The sequence below is a fragment of the Rhineura floridana genome, chromosome 2 (genome assembly GCF_030035675.1).
Source record: "Rhineura floridana isolate rRhiFlo1 chromosome 2, rRhiFlo1.hap2, whole genome shotgun sequence".
In the NCBI taxonomy this organism is placed as follows: domain Eukaryota; kingdom Metazoa; phylum Chordata; class Lepidosauria; order Squamata; family Rhineuridae; genus Rhineura; species Rhineura floridana.
In genome coordinates this window covers 53,758,116-53,778,015 of record NC_084481.1, presented here as the reverse complement: position 1 = coordinate 53,778,015, position 19,900 = coordinate 53,758,116, and the positions used below count along the sequence as shown (strand labels likewise).

The 19,900-nt window shown below is 41.6% G+C and overlaps 1 long non-coding RNA gene across 3 annotated transcripts; it reads left to right on the top strand.

Annotated features, from left to right (window-relative positions):
* The first annotated feature begins 468 nt into the window (after positions 1 to 468).
* Positions 469 to 17,210, top strand: LOC133376490 (uncharacterized). Of its 3 annotated transcripts, none has more exons than XR_009760500.1 (5): positions 469 to 773; positions 11,574 to 11,748; positions 13,817 to 13,965; positions 16,590 to 16,735; positions 17,125 to 17,210. It is a non-coding gene; the product is annotated as an uncharacterized LOC133376490 (long non-coding RNA). The 3 variants fall into 3 exon arrangements; XR_009760501.1 differs by lacking the exon at positions 469 to 773 and adding an exon at positions 1,757 to 1,845; XR_009760499.1 differs by lacking the exon at positions 11,574 to 11,748.
* Positions 17,211 to 19,900: the final 2,690 nt, after the last annotated feature.

Genomic DNA, 19,900 nt, shown 5'->3' with positions numbered 1-19,900 from the left:
CCCCGCCAGCAGCAGACCCACTGCTCAAGGGCAGCTGGGCTTTTATGCCCCCTGACCTAACCAGGAGCTCATGCAAGCGGCTGCAAGATGGACTGCAGTCTCTCTTTGGATTCAGGGTCAGGCATAGGGTCCCAGTCCTTGCAGCACTTACCAGGGACCTCAGCTGTCTAATGACCCAGGGGAGTGAGCAAGCTAGCACCCAGATGCTCAAGTACGCACTCCCAGTCCCCCAGTGCTACAGCTGCAATTTCCCTGTCCTCTTTCAGTAATCCTTTCACACCTTTGTCATCTAACAGTTCAGCCTTCATGTACTAAGGGAATGTCTTAACTCAGACATTTATCTGCTGTCAGCAAAAGATGTCAGCAGCAGCAGCAGAAACAATACTGAATTCTGTTGAAATGAAAGCAGAAACAAGGGCAGACTGTCAGCAATTAGTAGATTTCACACCATTTAGAACCATGTTCAAAGGACTAGATTCAGCAGATGTGTCTCTTGCTCAGCAGGGAAGACATTAGTAATCTGGAGCCAGGTACTGGAAGATCAAGAGAAGCTAAAAACAGGAAAAGAGGCTAACAATTGCTAAGCACCTGTAGGGCTGCTGTTGGATGACTGGAATTAGCAGCAGGGAAAGCTACTAGAATGGAGTTCCTGTTGTTAGAGTTGCACAACCTTGTCAGTCAACAAGACCTTTGTGTCAATCTCTTCCTTTCCATAACACTTTTGGGAAATGTGCTGATTGAGGAAAACTGCATTTTCATCTTCCTTGTTGACAGTAAGCTTTCCACCTACTTGTCTAGGATGAGAATTTATTTTCTGCTCTAAGACCTTGAGACTTGCCTTGATTCCCACAAGTATTTCCTACATGCGTTGGAAAAATGTTCAGATAAAGAATTTTTGTTATGCTTGTAGTCAGATATGAAGTGTACTTAGCCCTGCCTTTAAAGTTCTGATGATTTTGCTCTATGGTTAAGAATTTGCATTTGGAAGGGTTTGAAGTCTTTTATCAAGGATATGCCACTTATTTTATCATGTTCTAATGATGAAATTTTTGGTATTATATTAGTAAGGATCTTGTTTTAATAATTAATTATTTATGGTGTTGTATATGTTACTGATAATTATATAATGTATGCATTAATGAATCAATCAGTTGTAACAGGCTGCTAAAACTCCATGTTTGTTTGTTTGTTTTTGTATTATCTTTTCAGTCCCGAATCCAAGAAAATGATGAAATCTATAAAAATAGGCATTTGAGAATATGGACTAGCAGGATTAGCAAAGAATCTTGAGGGAAGAATTAGTAATCAATGAATGTGATCTTTCATAGGGGTGAAGGCAAGCTGTTTTAAATGGATAACTTTTGCAGGAATGGTTTGGAATACTCTCTCTACCTGCCAAGAGCCCATGCTAACATAATTTAGGTGCCAGACAAAGACATGTTTCTTTTTCAAAAAATTTAAATTATATAGTTTTCTTTTCCTAAACTGAAGGTGAAGAAGTGACTTTGTTAACAGAGATCTCTGCAGACTGCTTCTTCATTTTATCCTGACACCTGAAGAAGGCGTAAACTATTCACAGGTGAAAATGCATTGGGCTTTTGTATAAATAAAATTCCAATTGTGGCATCTTGAGATTTTTATCTCTCTCATATTTGGGTTGTTTTGGATGTTTGCCTTTTTTGCAATTTCTCCTTCCTTTTTCTAGTTTTGTTTTGTTTCTTTTTGGTGCAGAAGGTGCTAGTTATACAATAAACAAACAAACAAGCTGTGATCATGTTTGGACTTACAGATTTCTCCAGATTATTTTTTTGACTAAGGCTGCAATCTACACACACTTAACTACAAGTAAGTCCCATTGAACTCCATAGAATTCATATATGAATTAGGCATGCCCAGGACTGCACTGTTAAGAGACATAGGTAATGGGGACAATAGGTAAATGAGACAGAAAACTCAGCATATTAAGAGAAGCAAGAAAACCTATGATTGTTAAAGCTTCTGAAAAATTATATTTTTTTATATGAAAAACCATCTCTGCAGCATCTCTGAGATTCTGCATAAACATGTGCCAAAGCTCTGCACACCACTAGTGTATTGCGTGGCGCTCCCTTGCTTCAGCCCTTGTAGCTCCTACACATGTGTAATACAATAGTAGAATAAAACAAGAACAACTTGGTACTTTATTTCTCTGTCCTGCGAGCCTCATTTTCAGGCAATTATTCAATGAAGGAAAATCTGGCTATGAAGAGATAAATCTAGCCACGAAGGATAAAATCTGGGAAGGGAGGATAAACAGCTGGTTGAGAACCCTATGAATAATGTTGAATATCAGAAGTAATATTACTTCTAAGTTAGTCTTAATTCTGTTTAATAATAGCTTACTTGACCTCCAGCTGCTGTTGAAGAACGCTGCTGAGCACATAAAGTATTTCTTAGTAAATTTAACATATTTCCATGTGGAAATTATAACACTGCAATAACAAATTAAGACTCATACACTTAAATTCTTGTATTTATTTATTTATTAAATTTATGTCCTGCCCGTCCTCCCAAAAGGAGCCCATCCAAGTTCTGGAAAAAGCCAAACATGGGAATATGTATGATGAAGCAGCAGAACTGGTTTCTCCTCAAACTAGTACATTGTTTTTTGACCTCATGTTTAAGCCTGCTCTTGTTCCTCTCGTCTGGCCTACCTCTTATTCCTGAGAGAGACCTCAATTCCTGTACCCTTGGCACAGGCCCACCTTTCTTTAAAAAGTGTTCTTTTGATGTTTTCTCAATAAATAATCTCTTGACATTTCTCTTATTTCCAAAAATCTTCCTCAATTGAAGTACCTTTTCCTAGGAAATGATATTGAGACACTCCAGTGTAATTTGGAACTTTTAAAAATTTTATTCTATCCTAGTATGAATCACAGAAGGGGAAGGGGGAAAAGTTCTTGTTGTTTTCTGGTTATCTTCTCCACTATGACTTTTGGATCAAGCAGCAGTAATAGCAGCAGCGGCAGCCACCACTGCCTTTTATACACAGACTGTCACATGTTATGTTACACTGTAACATGTTATGTTAATAGGACAATTTGATTTTCAGTTTTACACTATGATTTCAGATTTCACTATGATTCACTATGATTTTCACAATGATTTTGAGTTTCAGTTGATCTGTGTGTCAAGCATTCAGATCCAAGCACTAACCAATACCAGAGCAGGCAGGTGGTCCATCAGTACATAGGCATAGCATGGCCACAGCTATAAATTGCCCAGATTGAGTGAGTATAGCAGATCTGGGAGCTTTGATTGTGGGTAGTAATATGGGATTGGCTTTCTGTATTTGTCTAATTCCTAAGCCCAGGAGGGTTCTGGGTTTATGTAGCAGTGTCTCAGCTCTGACTGCATTTTTTTTTGCAACCTGAAGCCCTAGTGCAGCCTTTCCCAACCAGTGTGCCTCCAGATGTTGTTGAACCACAACTCCAATCAGCCTCCCATTGGCAATGTTGGCTGAGGCTGATGGGAGTTGTGGTCCAACAACATCTGGAGGCACACTGGTTGGGAAAGGCTGCCCTAGTGGCTCATGGATCAAAAAACTATGTAACCTGCAGGGCTCCTGATTTGAACCCTGAAGGCCAGTTTATCTGAAGACAACTCTAGATAGAGTTAGTTCAGAAAACCTTGGTTAATATGGGACTTTGGGTGCCATCCAACTGGCATATATGCCAAGCCAAAGAGATACAGGATGTGGCAGAGGAGAGAGGGAGGAGGGAGGGTGTTGGCGCAGCCAGGCTGCACTGGCACAAATCCCCCCCAGGTGAAGCCATGGCACAGCCAGGGAATGCCACTGCCACCTGGGCGCAGCCAGAGCCCAGCTGGCTCAGCCAAGATTAGCACCAGTGAAGCCACCAGAAGGCCTAAAATAGGGATGTTCTGGCAGTGTGCTGGGGCAGAACCAAGAGGAGGGGGATTTATGCCACATCCTGAGCCTGTTTGGCTCAGTCCTGTGGCCCCCAGTCCCAGCAGCTGATATGCTAGTAAAAGGGGTGGTGGAAGGAAACATTACTTTCTTTTCCTTTTGCTGATGTAACCAGCATCCTCTCCTCCCAGCGGCTCCTGAACACAGGTAGGATATGGTGGCCCCTTCCATCGGCTCAGCTTCTGCCTGCCTCCACTGAGTTGGATTGCTCCCTTAGTTTTCTTAGAATTCACCTCTCTTGCTTCAGAGAATTTAAGGTTCAGTTGGAAATGCTCTTGCTAATATTTGTTATTTCATCTGTGTAAAATGTAAGAACCAAGCCAGTATGACATGGATTACATGAATGAAATCAACATGCATGTTTTTGTTACACAAATAGCAGTCTTGTAGCACTCTGAGAAGCCTCAGAGTCATAGTGGAATGGAGAGAGGATTTTAATTCTTTTGCTCCCTGCCACAGTCTCAGCAAAAATCCCCTCTTTAAAGCTGTTATTTGTATAGCCAAATAATCCTCTATTGATGACAATAAGAGTTTCCTTTGGAATGCAAGTAGCAGCTTCTGAGGTGAGTTATTTCTGTCAAGACTGTGGCAGGGAAAGAGTTAAACAAACTCTCCCCACCCACCCCACCAGTTCTGAGGTTCCTTGGGCTCTCCCCAGGCTGCTCTTTACATAACATAATGCGCATATTAATTGCTTTCACATTATTAATGTCATGGCCCTAAGACAGAACATATGATTGATTAAAGGCCTGATTTGATTACCTCTGGATGGTAGGGGGTTTATCGTTTTAGGCTTCCACATGGATCAGATCTCTGTGATTTACACTTCTCAGTTTTTGGGGTTGTATCCAGCAAGGTCATTGCACAAGCAGAATGAGAGAGGAAGTTCTGTTGCATGAACAAAAGTTGTCCCACTCTTGCAATGACTTCACGGGATTCAACCTTGTTATTTTTTAATGCTAATTATTTATGTTCTTGTTATTAACATGCACCCAAGACCTTTGGATACTGGCCACATATTATTATTACTATAATAATAATACATGCAAATTCCAACTGACTCTGTATATTTTCATATGCTCTTCAAACAGGACGACAAATTTTACTCGTCCATGACACATCCACAGGACAATTTGCTGAGTTACCAAGCTGGTTCAGTAGGACCTCTTTGCCTTGATGACAGCCTGGTTGTACATGAAAGTAAGACCCACTGAGTTCTACAGGAATTAAAAAAACAGTGGTCATCATCTTAGCATTGTTTTTAATTTGTCAAAGCACTTTACATATGTTACCTCAAGATATCTGCATAGGATTGTAGCCTTAGTCATATTGTTTTTAAAATAGGGTTAACCATGGAAGAACTAAAAGATCCTCCGTGGCGCAGAGTAGTAAGCGGCGGTAATGCAGCCAAAGCTCTGCTCATGGCCGGAGTTCGATTCCAATGGAAGGAGGAAGTCGAATCTCCAGTAAAAGGGGTCGAGGTCCACTCAGCCTTCCATCCATCCGTGGTCGGTAAAATGCCCTGGGGGGTAAAGAAAGGCTGGGGAAGGAACTGGCAAACCCACCCCATATATAAGGTCTGCCTTGAAAACGACGCAAGACGTCACCCTAAGAGTCGGAAACGACTCGCACTATAAGTGCGGGGACACCTTTACCTTTTTATGGAAGACCTACAACAAGAATTTGATCTTGGAAATATGTTCTCTGAAGCTACCCTTGAAAATGGCTCACAAACTTGGGGGAGTTCTGCATCTAGTCTTTTAACAAACACAAGCAACAGAGAACTTATGCTATTTTGGCTTGGTTGTCTTGGCTGTCAGTACATGCTTCCCAGCCCAATTCAAGATGCTGGTGCTTTCATTTAAAGCCTTAAATGCCTGTATATCTCCTGAATGTAGCTTCCTGTTTGCTACAACTGACTGGAGAGACCTCCATGTTCTCTTATTCACCATATTGAGTTCTTCAAGTGTGTAGGGCAGAGCTTTATCAGGTGTGGCACTCACAATTTGGACTGCCTTTCCAAGAGACAACTTCCTATTAACCTATCTGGCTACTTTTCATCACTTTATTTAGGAAGGGAGGTGTTTCTCAACCACTTGAATATTGATGCTGATGCCGAAGTCTTCCCTATTTGCTGGTATTTGGCTTGGCTTGTAATGACTGTGGCTGTTGCTTTGCTCTTTGTCATTGCTAGATGTCATATTTTTTAGCCTTAGCCTTCAGGTACATTGAAAGCTGAGAATTGACTGATTAGCTTACGAATTAATTGAATCAATTAATGTATGAATGAATAAATATTATTACTGCCTTGAGCTTAATAGGTAGGGCAAGCTATTGTCAATCTAGAGAAATAATCAGGAGCCCATTGATGTGTTAAGCATTTAATAGACATGTACACTGCCATTGTCATTAGCTATTATTTTGCTTATCCTAAAACAGATTTGACCCAAAGTCTAAAATTTCATGGATAAGCAATAATCTGCACTTCAGTACAGCTGCAATCAAAGGTACAAAGATTTTTTTCCCCTCAGTGTATAACACATTATTTAAATTCAGGCCAAATATTCCTTGTTCAGCAGTATGCTAAGTTCTTCTGTTACAACCTGAGCTGAGGAAGAGTGATGATCTTGAGGAAGAATCAGTGGACAACTGAAAAGTCTATGACGGATTTCAAAGCTAGCCAGGGCCTAATTGGTTGAGACCCAGAAGGGGGGGAACCGTCAACTGTTATGATTCTTGTTCGATAGAAAGTCTTTTCCGAGCTGCAAAGACAAGCTTTAACATTGGTAATGACATACAAACAATGAAACTGGTGTTTTCACCAGCAGCAACACAGCTACATGCTTTATATGTGCAAGGCAGTGGAAAGAAGTGTGTGTGTTAAACCCCCTAGATTTATTAAAAGACAGCAGGCTGGACGTTCAAGAGAGAAAGAGAGTATCTTAACCCCAGAATATACACTCAATCATTCAAGTGATGTAAAAAGTGACCTTGTCCTCCTCACATTACACTGGAAGAGAATGCATAAATTGCACAACACACAGCAATATAATTTATTTTTTTTTTGCAACAAAGCATTTTCTCAAGAAGGTATTTAAAGTCAGATTAAAATTACTGGGAAAAGCTTGGTATGCTTTGTTTGTCCATGGCTTTGTCAGCTCTTTTTTAGACAAGGGACTCATAGTTACTGCTACCTAAAATTAAAACACATATTGTTGTGTGTCTAGTTGTGCATGGAATAGGATCTTCAGAGGAATGCTTTCTTCCAGACTGAATAAAATGTAACAGGAGGAGGCTACTTGAAGTTCCCAATTTCCCTATTCTTTACTGTGTCAAGTTGTAGCTGGTAAGTCCCTACAATGAAGGGGAAAACATGCCATAACAATGAGAAAAACAGTCATGGGAGAGACAAAAAGGGAAAAGCCATAAATGGTATTGTATGGATCATAATAGGTTCACTGACTATAGTTTCTTTTGAACTATTAATAATAGTATTATCTTTATTGTTTAAAAACAGTATGATTTTGTAGTAAGGAGATTTTGTTTTGTTACAAAAACATATTTCTGTATTATTGATTCACCATTGTTTGTCTTACATTTTTTGCAACATGCAGCTTCATCAAAGCATAAAAATGCAACAAATACTATATTGTTTACAACCCCACCTAGTGGTCTTAAGTTTCAAATTTGGGCAATAATTATGCATTGTGTGTATAGGCATACCTCATGCCTCTAGAGCTTTCTATAAATTTTTATCTTTAACATTCAATAAAAAAATTAGACCTAAACATGGATTTTAGCAATAATATCCTGGTTAAAATGCTTTGATCACATACTATAACTATTTCAAATTATTTTACTTTTCATCCTAAACCTGCTCTATGGCCTTTACATTTAATGAGCTGATTTCCTGGTTAGAAAAGGTGATTAAACAGCCCAGCGTTCAAATCTGTCAACCTCTACAGAAGAAAATTATACCTATTTAACAATTAATTACATATTTTGTGAACAATTAACCTCAAGCAGATATAAAAAATTATTTCAAAACCCCATTGGTTATATTTTATTTATTCAAGAAGATTTCTTTGTGCATATTTTTGTGACAATTTATTTTAGCTGAAAAAGTTGCTGTTGGGGGGCATGAAAATATTGACAACAAAATCCTTTCTTCTACTCTTTCATGCATTGTTAGTACCTGTTTAAAGCAGTTGTTTTCCTGATTTGGTGGGGCTTCATTATTATTTTTTAAATTTGTTGCTGTTTGATCCTAGCCAATTAGAGATCCTTGTGTGAATGTGATGATACTGCAGTTCCAAATAACAAATCAGATTCGGGTACATGATGATTTCACCGAAGACAAGCAAAGTCTTCCCATTGCTGTTTGAGTGGCTGGGGGAGAGGGAGTAGATTCCTACTGGTCGGGCAACTCAGTCAATACTTCTTGCCTTGCCACATTGCACCAACAGTTTTATTGCCTGTTATCACTAAGCAGCAAGACTTTTTACTTCAATCCAACTCTAGCTTAGACTAGTTCAAGAATACATGGAACAGAATGTGATGGGTTTGCACTAAGTGGTTCTGAATCAAAGTAAGGGATTGTCAACCCAATCCCTCCCCCCAACCATCCCCTTGAAAACAGCATTGCAAGGCAGTATAAAACAATTATAAAGGATCCGTTTTTCAGAGAGCAAATGCATTTGCAAAACACATCTGATGAAAAATTGCCAAACAGCATGTTTTACATTTGCAAATGCATCTCCACCCTTTCAACACATTTCCTAACTGAAAATGGAAAATCGATATAAAAGGTCAAAAGGACGACCATGAGGTAAGGTGTGATCAATATAATGGAATTAGTACTCATATTCCGTTCCATAGAAATAGAGCTTGGACTTTGTGCCAAGATAACACTATTTTTACGCTAAGAGCAACTGGATTTTATAACCTAGATAAATTTTGTTTTGTTTGTTTTATTTTGTATGTTTGATTCTGTTTTTGCTAGTAATGGAGAGCAACAAGGAACTATGTAAGACCAGAGCTCGAAAAAGTTACTTTTTTGAACTACAACTCCCATCAGCCCCAGCCAGCATGGCCACTAATTTTCCAAGCTCTGTGTAAGACACTGAAGATCTACTTCTTGTTCACTAGGTGGCCACTTAAGCATTGTGAAAAAGTAGGAAATGTTACCAAAAAAAGAGGACAACAGAGGACACAAATCTGCATACAGTTGGCATCTTCTAATTTAATGTATAGACACAAATTTTACAATAATTACTATTATTTAAGAAGAAACCCAGGGTCTCACTAAAAAAGGGAAGACTGTGATGAGATGACCCACGGGCCTGCTCATTCTGCTGTTCATGGGTTCCCCACACTCCATTCCTCCCTTGGGAATATGCCTAGCCTCCTTATTGATGGCCTTGTGATATCAAGTAAAACCTTTTTTTATTCAGGCAAGCCATGTCTTGCAGAGTTGACTTGCTGTTTCTTATTGCTTAATTATTTTAATTGGGTGAGTGTAGTGAATGTTTTGCCGGAAGCCTCAGGAGGGGAGAGTGTTCTTGCACTTGGGTCCTGCTTGCGGGCTTCCCCCAGGCACCTGGTTGGCCACTGTGAGAACATGATGCTGGACTAGATGGGCCACTGGCCTGATCCAGCAGGCTCTTCTTATGTTCTTATGTTCTTACTTTTTAAATTGGTGGATTGCTTTTAATCTGCACTTTGAGTGGCTAGTTTTGTAATTTATGGCTTTTTTAAAAGTTGTATTTAAAGGTTAATGTAAGCTACATTAATATATGGTGACAAGGTGGGGTTCAAGTTGATTAAATTAGTCAGTCACTAGTGTAAGATTATCTGTGGCTGCTGTTTCTTGCTAAATGTATGTAGACCCTTCTTGCTCATTGTTTTAGTATCTCTGCTTTCTTAATGTCACTTGCTTCTTCTCAACAAATAAGAGGCTTTAATGTTCACTTCAGTCTCTTATACTGGTGGGCACAATGGCCTTAAAGGCCCCTTCCAACTCTAGTATTCTATGATTCCATGAACTCTAATTGCCTTCCTTTTTGCATTCTTCCACTTCAAGATGTGGTATCAACTGATCAGTGTTTACCAGAGCTTGGAAGTAATTAGTTACAATTAACAAATTACTTATAATTCATTACTTTTTTGAGGAACGAGTGGGTAATTCCTTTACATTTTGATTGTAATAGAACGAGGAGTAATTTTATTACTTCTGTGGAGTAATTGTAATGTTTCCAGCATTACTTTGGGGCATTACCGGGGGGGGAAGGGGAAGTCTTCTGCTCCTACGATTTGTGGATGAAAATCATGTGCCTCAAACTGGGCTTCTGTGCAGTGTCGCTCTTCCCTCATGCTCTGTGGGTGGATAGGAGGCGGTGAGGGAGGAGGTGGAGAGTGAGATGGGGTGGACTGGAGAAAACAATTGTTTAAAAAACGGATGGCGGTGGTGAAGAATGGAGTAGAGGGAAAAAGGAGCTGGAGGGCAATAACATGGATAAAGGAGAAGGAGGCAGCAGCAGAATGGAGATAAATAACTGTGGAGGTGAAAGATGACGTGTGTGTGTGTGTGTGCACAACGTGGCCTCCACCACCCTCTCTGGCTACTGTGCTGCATTTGCACAGTATTTTAACTTTTTTGCATCTCGGGAAAATATTTGCTTGGATGAGTGTCCCTTAGTTGGTGGCAGGGCAGGGTCCGGGAGGCGGCTAAGTATGAGATATTATGCTTGCTGGCTAAGTGGGGGGGGGTTGCACTTGGTTTGACGTGCAAAGAACTGAGTAGTGGCCTCTGCCTCCCTTCCCTCCCCACTTCCCTTACCAGCAGAGAGACCACCATTGCTATTTTATGGATAAAAAGAATTATTCTACTACCTCTGTATGTGTGTGTTTATTTTTAATGTTGTTTTAGGCTACTTAGATGTGCAACAGCCAAGGCCAGCACCTTATAGGTGTGTTTTTAAAAAAGTACTGAAATGTAATTGTAGTGTTTACTCTTGAGAAAAAGTAATCAGTTGCTTTTGGAGCAATTGTAATTGTAATGGTAATTACTGCTTTTTAGGGCCATGTAATTGTAACTGTAATTTATAAGTTTTTAAAAGTAATCTTCCAAGTTCTGGTGTTTACTGTTACACTCTACCATGCTCTTCCAACTTCTCTTAGTTTTATCTATTCAACTTATGCCTTTCATTGCATTTCTTCTACTCTAATATTCATAGCTTTGTCTCCAATTAAAGATATATGATACCAAGCCTACACTGGGATTATGCTGTTAGTAATAAATATGAGAGGTAAACCTGAGCTGCCTAGGTGCAACAAATTCACCTTGAACTTTGTTTGCTGAAACTTGTAAATATTATACTTCAATATAACCCTAATGTACCTATTCTTTTGAAGCCACAGTGAGGCTGGCTAAGATCTCTTTTTAGAGCTAAAAATGTATTATTGAATGCTTGGAAAGCTAGGCATGAATCCAGATAATCATACTTTAGCGGCAGAAATGTTAAACCTAGCATATAAGGAGTGAATAAAAGTGGCAGGCTGTGGAATGATGGAGAGAACACTATGACTAATTGTTTTGTCTTTATAGAACACTATGACTAATTGATTGACAGAGGAGTGTGTCTCCATGGCCATCTTAGTGATGAATCCCTGGAATCTTGCCTGTTCCCTCCTGTTTTTTCTTTTCCTCTCCTTATGGCATTTTGTATCTTGTTGGATGACTCCATACATTTTGCGTTATTGTTTTCACCTATTGTAAAGAGGTAAATTATGTTGTTGAAGATTTAGTGCTGTTTTTTATTTCTATATGGATGTTCAAGCAGCTTCTTTATTTTGTTCATTTATTTGTGGCATTTTTGTCCCAATCTTCAACCAAAAAGGCTCCCACAGCAGCTTACATACAATCAACTAAAGCAGTGGTTCCCAACCTGGGGGCTGGGACCCCCAGGGGGGCCGCGAAGTAATCCAGAGGGGGCCGTGCACAGTAAAGAAATGAATTATTTATTAATTTTTTAAAAAAGTCTTCACTCCTTCTACACTGTCTGCTTTCCACTGCCGCTGCAGATGACACCTCCCCCTTGCTCCAAACAAGAGGGGAGGACTTTTGCTGAAGCGCCAGAGTGTCTTTCATGTGCACCGAGGGCAGACATCTGCCTATAAAATACATGGCAGATGCCAAAGGAGGCTGAGGGTGGAGCTACCAGGAAGAAGAGGGGATTACTATCACTGATTCCTGTCTCCTTGCACTGCCGCTACTGACAACACCCTTACTTAGAATGAGAGGAGAGGGCTTTTTGTGAAGCAAAAAGAAGCAAGCCTGCAAAGAAAAGCTGCTTTCCCCCTTCCTTCCTGGCAGCCAGCCTGCCTCCCTGGGGGGAGGGGGGTCACAAAAAAATTTCAGTTTATAAAGGGGGTCCCATGCTCATAAAGGTTGGGAACCACTGAACTAAACGAAGGCAGTCCTTATCCACAAGCTTAAAAATCTAAAAGATATGACACAAAAGGAAAAAGGATTGGGGAGGCAAGAGAGAAACAGGAAACTCCCTGGCACCAATTCTTAAAGTTAAACAGCAGTACGTGAAATTAACCTGCTGGAATGGAAACAGTTAAGGGACAGGAGGCAACCGATGGAGCTGATCTTTCAGCAGTGCTTGTGAAATGATCCTGCTTTCCATATCCCCTATTGTAGCAGCCTGCTGGAACAGCTACATCCAGGTAACAGTTGAAGAAGAGAATGTTCTATGGAGCTAGACTGCTTTCCTACATGGGGCTCATTGCGTCAGTTTTGCGGATTAAAATGGTAGCACTTCTGTCCCAATTTCTAAAATTCATTTCATACTGTGCGTTAAGGAACTGTGGCCAAAATACCCGCATTTCATTCAGATGTCTTTCACGTCACTGTACAAACAGGTTTATTTCCGTCCCTCACCTGTTATATACATCTGCACTGTAGTTCCCCAATAATTTACTGTGCAAGTTAGTGTCTGGACACAGGGGTGTGTGTGGGAAAAGGAGGATCAGGAAGCTGCTACCTGTGCCTACGCCAGAATACCGGTACAATTTTTGTTGTGCAAAAAAAATTTGACTTGAGCCTGGAATCATTTATCACAGAAATGAGTGCAGATGGGGCCTGCTAACTGGTACTTGAATGGCTCCATCTATGCACCTTACTAAAATTGCCTATGGGACAGGGAGAAAAGTAACTGAGCCAAAGGGAGGGAGAAAATGCATAATTTTTTATGAAAACTCGCAGGAGGCTTACTGGGGAAAGTGGCAATGGCTTCCCTCTCTTTTACTTTCTGAAATGTAGTTTGGCCTCTACCACAAGCGTCAGCAGCCTCCCTATCAGCAGCCAGGCTTGCCCCAGCCCCAAGCAGTACTTCTGAAATGACACGTCATCATGATGTAGCATTGTTCCTGCAGGGAAGCAGCACTGGCCAAACTAACAAGTTTTTTTTTTTAAAAAAAGAAGCTGACACCACTTTTCTTAGGAAGCTCCTTGTCCCTGAAAGTTCCTCTTGGCTCCCTGAAAAATTAATCAAAATAGTTCCCACTTCATAAGCTTGCAGATGGGGCTGCAAATGTGTGTGTGTGTGTGTATGGTTTCCATCTCAGCACTGAGCCCTAAAATCCTGACATTTCCTTTGCTGACATAATAATTATTATTCCAGACAATGGGTGCTACTGACTCTTGATGAAATCCAGCCTTTTTGCTTTTAAAAAGTATTTAGTTTTTTTTCTCTGCACATGTAATATAAAAAATGTGATAACATGCCCACCACTTATCGGATAAAAACTTTAAAGAACTCTGGATTCTTTTTGTTTTCACAGCCAACCTAATTATCATATATGTGGCATTTCCCTGAATTCCATCCCTTTGTCACACAATAGCATGACCAAGAAACAGAGCCAAGGGTAGGACTGTGCAGATCAATGGCTCCACATGATGCAACCTGAGACACAGTTGTGGGGAGCATAAGGTAGGGATGGATGGAATTGTTTAAATTTGGTCCATGTCAATTTTGCATGTCACCAGTACAAAGACTGTCCTGTCCTGTCTATGTGTGAATTTATTTTTGGGGGAGGGGGAGAATCTTCATGAACAAGAAAAAAGTATTTACAATTTATGAGGTGACTAAAGGACTACCTTTAATTTTCCTGTTTTATATTTTTTAATAGCTTCTAGCCAGTTGAAACTGCTAGAAAGCTCAACAGCTGCTATGCAGATAGGCTTGCAGATGCCCCTGGGAGAACAGGACTTGATGATGTACTCTTCACCCCTTGAAGTTTGTGCTGGGAAAAGGATGGCTGCCTCTATGTACCCAGGATCAGTAGCATCACATGTGGTGGAATGGAGCCACCCTCCCAACATTGGTGTCACTGCCGCTTATCTGGGCACGGCTGGAGCTGGATGGTGGTGAGGTTGGAGTCAGGCAGTTGCACCAGTGTGATAGCTGGTAGTGCTCCTGCCGGCGGAACTGCACAGCCCAATCTCATTGCCACTCTGCCCCAACCCTGTCCAGGTAAGCAGCAGCAACACCGCTATCAGGACTTCTGGCATAATTGGGCATCTGCCAGGCCCACGCCCTAGGTGGGGGCTCACCACTGCCCAGAGCCTGGAAACCTTTGACCCTGTTGTTTCTTCTTGCTGTTGCTTGCTGATCATTTGCCCTTTCCAAGTAAATAAGAAGTGCAAAGGGCAAAGAGAAAGAGCAGTAACCTCTGGATGCCTTGTTCTTTTTCTCCCTCAGAGAGAGTGCCGGTTCGGCCCTGAGGGAGAGACAAACAAATGGGCAGTGGCAATAGCAATGGGGAGCAATGGGGTTCATTGGGATCATCTTTTCCAAGCCCCCCCCAAAAAGCACTAGTTCTCCCACCTCCACCCTGTAGTCATATATTCCGCCCTGATCTCTTGTTAGGTTTGCCAGTATAACCAAGGTTAGAGGCTGTGGCCGGTGTCTTTGGTCTGGTGAGCCGAAGATCTGGTTGGATTCCACACAGCACTAGAATCACCTTTAAGGGAAAGGATGGGGAACCTCAGACCTGGGGCCAAGTGCAGCCCTTCAAGCCTTCCTGTTTGGCACTTGGGACACTCCCCAGGACATGTCCCTCCTCAGAGCGCACACCCCTCTCCCTGGGCCACCTCCTTCACTAATCCTGTTCCATATCCTCCTTCAGTGCTTTTGGATGGATGGATGGAGGTGTGTATAGAACCCTCTGAATTTTGTGTGGTTGAAATAAAACGTACTGTGGAAGGTGTCACAGCCCACTTTTTCCTGCCTCCCCCAACAACGGAATATGGCTCCCAGAAGGTTGTCCATGAGGGAATGTGGCCCTCAGGTTGAAAAACACTCCACAGACTTGTTTATGGGGTTGTGAAGAAGTATTTATTTATGATATCAGATCTTAATTCAGAAGTCAAATCTACTTCTCTATAAACTTTATCCTAGTGCCAATTCAGCCATAGATTGTCCATGACTGCACTGTTAAGTACAGAAAGTAAATGAAATATGACCTGTATTCCACATTTGTGTACTTTGTCCTTATTTATGTAGGTATGCCATTTTTTACAATGTTGGAACAGGGTTTGTATCTTGTTCTTGGTAAGGACGACACAGTAGGCAAGGCTTGGTCACAAACAAAATAATACAAACACGAGTAGGGGACATTGGGGGCATATGTGCTAGCTTTGCTCTTACTGCCCCCATTCATACTGAACCCTATATATTCCATTCCCAACCTTCCTGAGTTGAGCAAGAAGGTCTGAAGGGTGTTCTAAGCATGTCCACATGACCAGGAATCCTCATAGGGCCCAATTAGCACTAGCACATGGGGGTTGGTGCACTTGGGGTCACTGGGGACAGGGCTACCAAGCGCCCCTTATCCCAACATTCTTTACTAATGTTTACATTTCCTAGGCACGTTTTTTATTTTCTCCTGGAAGTTGTATGTACTGGTGTAGCATCCTTAGACAAGCTTGGGGAAGGCCTGTAGCTCAGTGGTAGAAAATCTAGGTCCCAGATTCAACCCCTGGCATCTCTAGATAGGGCTGGGAATGTACCCAGTCTGGCATCCTGGAGAGCCACTGCCAGGCACAGTATACAATACTGAGCTGTCTGGACCAGTAGTCTGACTCAGTATAAGGCAGCTTCCTATGTTCTGTCTAGAACCCTACTCGACTCCCTTCCAAGTAAAACCTGCTTAGGATCCCAGTGTTAGTGGAGAATCATTAAGCTGTTTTTGCTGACTCACAGAGAGCTGTATTTGAGAACGCAAACCTTAAATGGCTATTTGAAGAGCTATTCCACAGGGAGGGCCGTGAACTCTTACATAAAGTAGGTCATTGCATCCTGGTAAGTATAGTCCTAGTTTAGAGGTTTTATTATCCTTTTCTAGAAAAAGAGAGCCAAACTTCAATTAAAGGATAGTATCTGGAGAAAGATATCAGGGGCATGGGGGACACATAGCAGAATTGTTGGCTGCCAGTAGAGACTGATTGGAAAGACCACTAAGTAATACAGAGATGAAGTGGACCTCCTACTCTGGTTTGAATCTTTGGTCTCACTTTAATTAATTAATTATTTCTTTTTTAAAAAATTCACAGCATGCTAGCAGTTATCTTAGGCTACCTTAGCAGTCCCCAGGACACTGTTTGGAAATTGCTGAACTAAAATGAAAACCCAAGAAATGTATGAGGGCAACAACAGAAGATTTGGAAACAGAAGCAGCCATAGGTCAAATAGGTCCCAGGTGAGGAGTGTTCATTCATTCCACTTCCAAATGCCATTTTTAAAGTTGTATATATAGTCTATTTCATGACTGATACACAATTTACATACATGATTTATCCCTGTCATGTAAGATGATAAATATGCACACATGGATCTGATCACAATTGCTCACATACCCACAGTTAGCTGAACAGGTGCTGATACACATTTTCCTGCTAGAAAAAAACAACCCAAAAGGTTTTTTTTTTTTAAAAAAAAGATGTGTTTTTGTTTTGAGTACACTTTAACACAAACATAGAAATTTCACATAAATAGCAAGTAATTAAACAATAGGAGAGAACAGTGTAGCAGTTAACAATCGGGACTGGTAAGTATATGTAAAATAACTGATAATTTGTTTCATTACAGAATCATCTCAGTATAGACCGCCACATTTGACCATGGGAAGCCAGAGGGACACATCCACCATCACACTGACTTACATGTATAATAAAGCGATACCATATTTTGTAAAATTTATCTGTTTCTGATCCTTGTCTCATTGCCCTTAAACTATGTGTGAGCTTTTTTGTGAGTGCTAACTTCCACACTTCTTGATAGCATCTGTGTAGCATACGAAGGTCAAGTGTTTTCCAAGTTGAGGCTATTACCATGCAGGCAGCTACGAGGAGAAAGCTTGTTAAATCTTTTAGGCTACAGTATTACGGTTGCTATCAAATATAAGTAACAAAGCCATTAAAGGATCACGTTGAAGGACCTGTTCAGTAATACTATTATTATCTTTGAAGACAGTTCACTAGAGAGGAACAATCACCCAACAGGCCCAACAAATGTGAAAAAATGTACCTTGTTCCCCACACCCCCTCTAATACAGTGGGAAGCAACCCAAAAGTTAATGCCGTGCTGAACACTCAGGTCAGTACTGCCAGCTTTGCAAGTGAATATGAAGTGTTTGCAAGGTAGGGCCATGCCACTCACTTAACCTTCCTTTGGTAGCATCGCTGCTGCATGCTAGGATGGACAGGGTGAGGCAGTGGCAAGGTCAGCGTGGTGTGCATGCAGTGGCAGACCCCATCCAGTGCTCCTCATGCCAACGTCACTGGCTACCTCACCCTTTCTGTCTTAGTATGCAGCAGTGACACAACTGGAGGGAGGTAATGTGAATGGTGCAGCCCCACTACACTGTCTGCTAATAACTGTACTCTTTGTTTATTAATACATTTTCCTCCTAATTTTATGTAATTTGTTTCTGCTGTTGAGTGGACAAAGTAGTTGAGGGCAGTATTCAAGCCCAGTGCCCCATGCAAACAACTGGGTTTCCTGCATTTAATTCTGGCCCTGCTTGGGAAAAAAAAGAGCCTATCAGACCAAAGACCTATCTAGTCCAGCATCCTGTTTCCCACAGTGGCCAACCAAATGCCTGTAGGAAGCCCACAAGCAGGACATGAGGATAATAGCACTCTCCCATTGTTGTTCCCCAGCTACTAGTATTCTGAGGCCTGCTGGATTCACAAAAGTTGGGTTTTACTGATTCACTGAGATTTGGAGTATCTGGCTATTTGCTGGTGTGATTGTTTTATGCAAGTCCTAGATCCTTATCTCTTCACCCAAAATCTTTCCAGCTTCTCTTAGCAAAGGATGGAGCAGAAATTATGTTCAGTTTGTATTTTAATGCAAACCTGCTTAATTGGCACCTTTTGAATCAATATGCGAACTGAAACACAGCTATCTTTTGAAATTCTCCAAATTTTATGATGCAGTTCTTCAACCAAGTAACGTGTACAAAAATACATAACATACATAATGCATTATATTGGGGAAAATTCTTGAAAAAATGTGTATGTCATGCAAAATTGCATAGATTTTTTAAATATTAGGATAATATTGCACTAAAATGATTATAAAGTTTTGAGGACTTTTGTTTTAAATTGCTAACTGATGCAGAAACTGGTAAGTCCAAAACTGATGTAGTTCTTTGTAATCCACTTAGAGGTCTTCTGTCATGTAAGCAGCATTTTGATAAATAAATAAATATAAATAAAATGAGACTTGAACTTAAGACTGAAAAAATGAGAAACCAAAATCTAGCTCCACGAGCTAGAGGGAGCCCCAGCTGACGAAGCATCAAGGCCCCAGCTGACAAAGTGTTAAGGCGAGTTAAGCAGCAGAGCGAGTTCGGCAGCAGGGCGAGGAGGCCAGGGCCCCCCCACTCTGCCCATCTGTTCCCTGACCTCAACTAAACCACAGTTTCCAACCCATTGATGTAATAAACCTTAAACAAAACTATGCAAGTAAGAAGCCAGTAGGGGTGTGGGGGCTTTCCAGTGTTTTGCACTGCCTGCAGCATGTACGATTATCTGCCTGTTGGACAGAAGTCGTGGGTGTGCTCTCGGTGCAATGAGCTCCTGGCTCTCCGGGAACGACTTCACTTCCATGAGGCCAAGGTGGCTGACCTGGAAAAGCTGAGAGAGGCAGAGAGGTGTGTGGAGGAGGCCTTCAGGGACGTTATAGCTGTGTCCCACTCCAAGGATGATAGCTCTTCTGCTATCATGGAGAACGATGGTCTCAGGGAAGGACAGCATCCAGCCGAGGAAGAGGGAAACGATCCCTTAGAAGGGACCCATTCCTTGGGGGATGAGCAGCTATCCTCTCGTGCCGAGGATACATCTCCAGGGGGTGGAGGGATCCTTGTAGTGGGTGATTCGATCATTAGGAACATAGACAGTGGGGTGTGTGATGGGCATGCAGACCGCAAGGGTTTGCCTGCCTGGTGCAAAGGTTGCAGATATCGCCCATCGTTTAGATAGTTTGGTAGACAGTGCTGGGGAGGAGTCAGTGCTCATGGTGCACGTTGGCACCAACGATATGGGGAAATGCAGCCGTGAGGTCCTGGAAGCAAAATTTAGGTTGCTAGGTAGGATGCTGAAAGCCAGGACCTCCAAGGTGGCTTTCTCTGAAATGCTACCGGTTCCACGTGCAGGACCAGCCAGACAGGCACAGCTTTGCAGTCTCAATGCGTGGATGAGACGATGGTGTCGGGTGGAAGGGTTTGGATTTGTTAGGCACTGGGGAACATTTTGGGACAAACTGGGCCTGTACAAAAGGGACAGGCTCCACTTGAACCAGAATGGATCCAGACTGCTGGCACTTAAAATTAAAAAGGTGGCACAGCAGCTTTTAAACT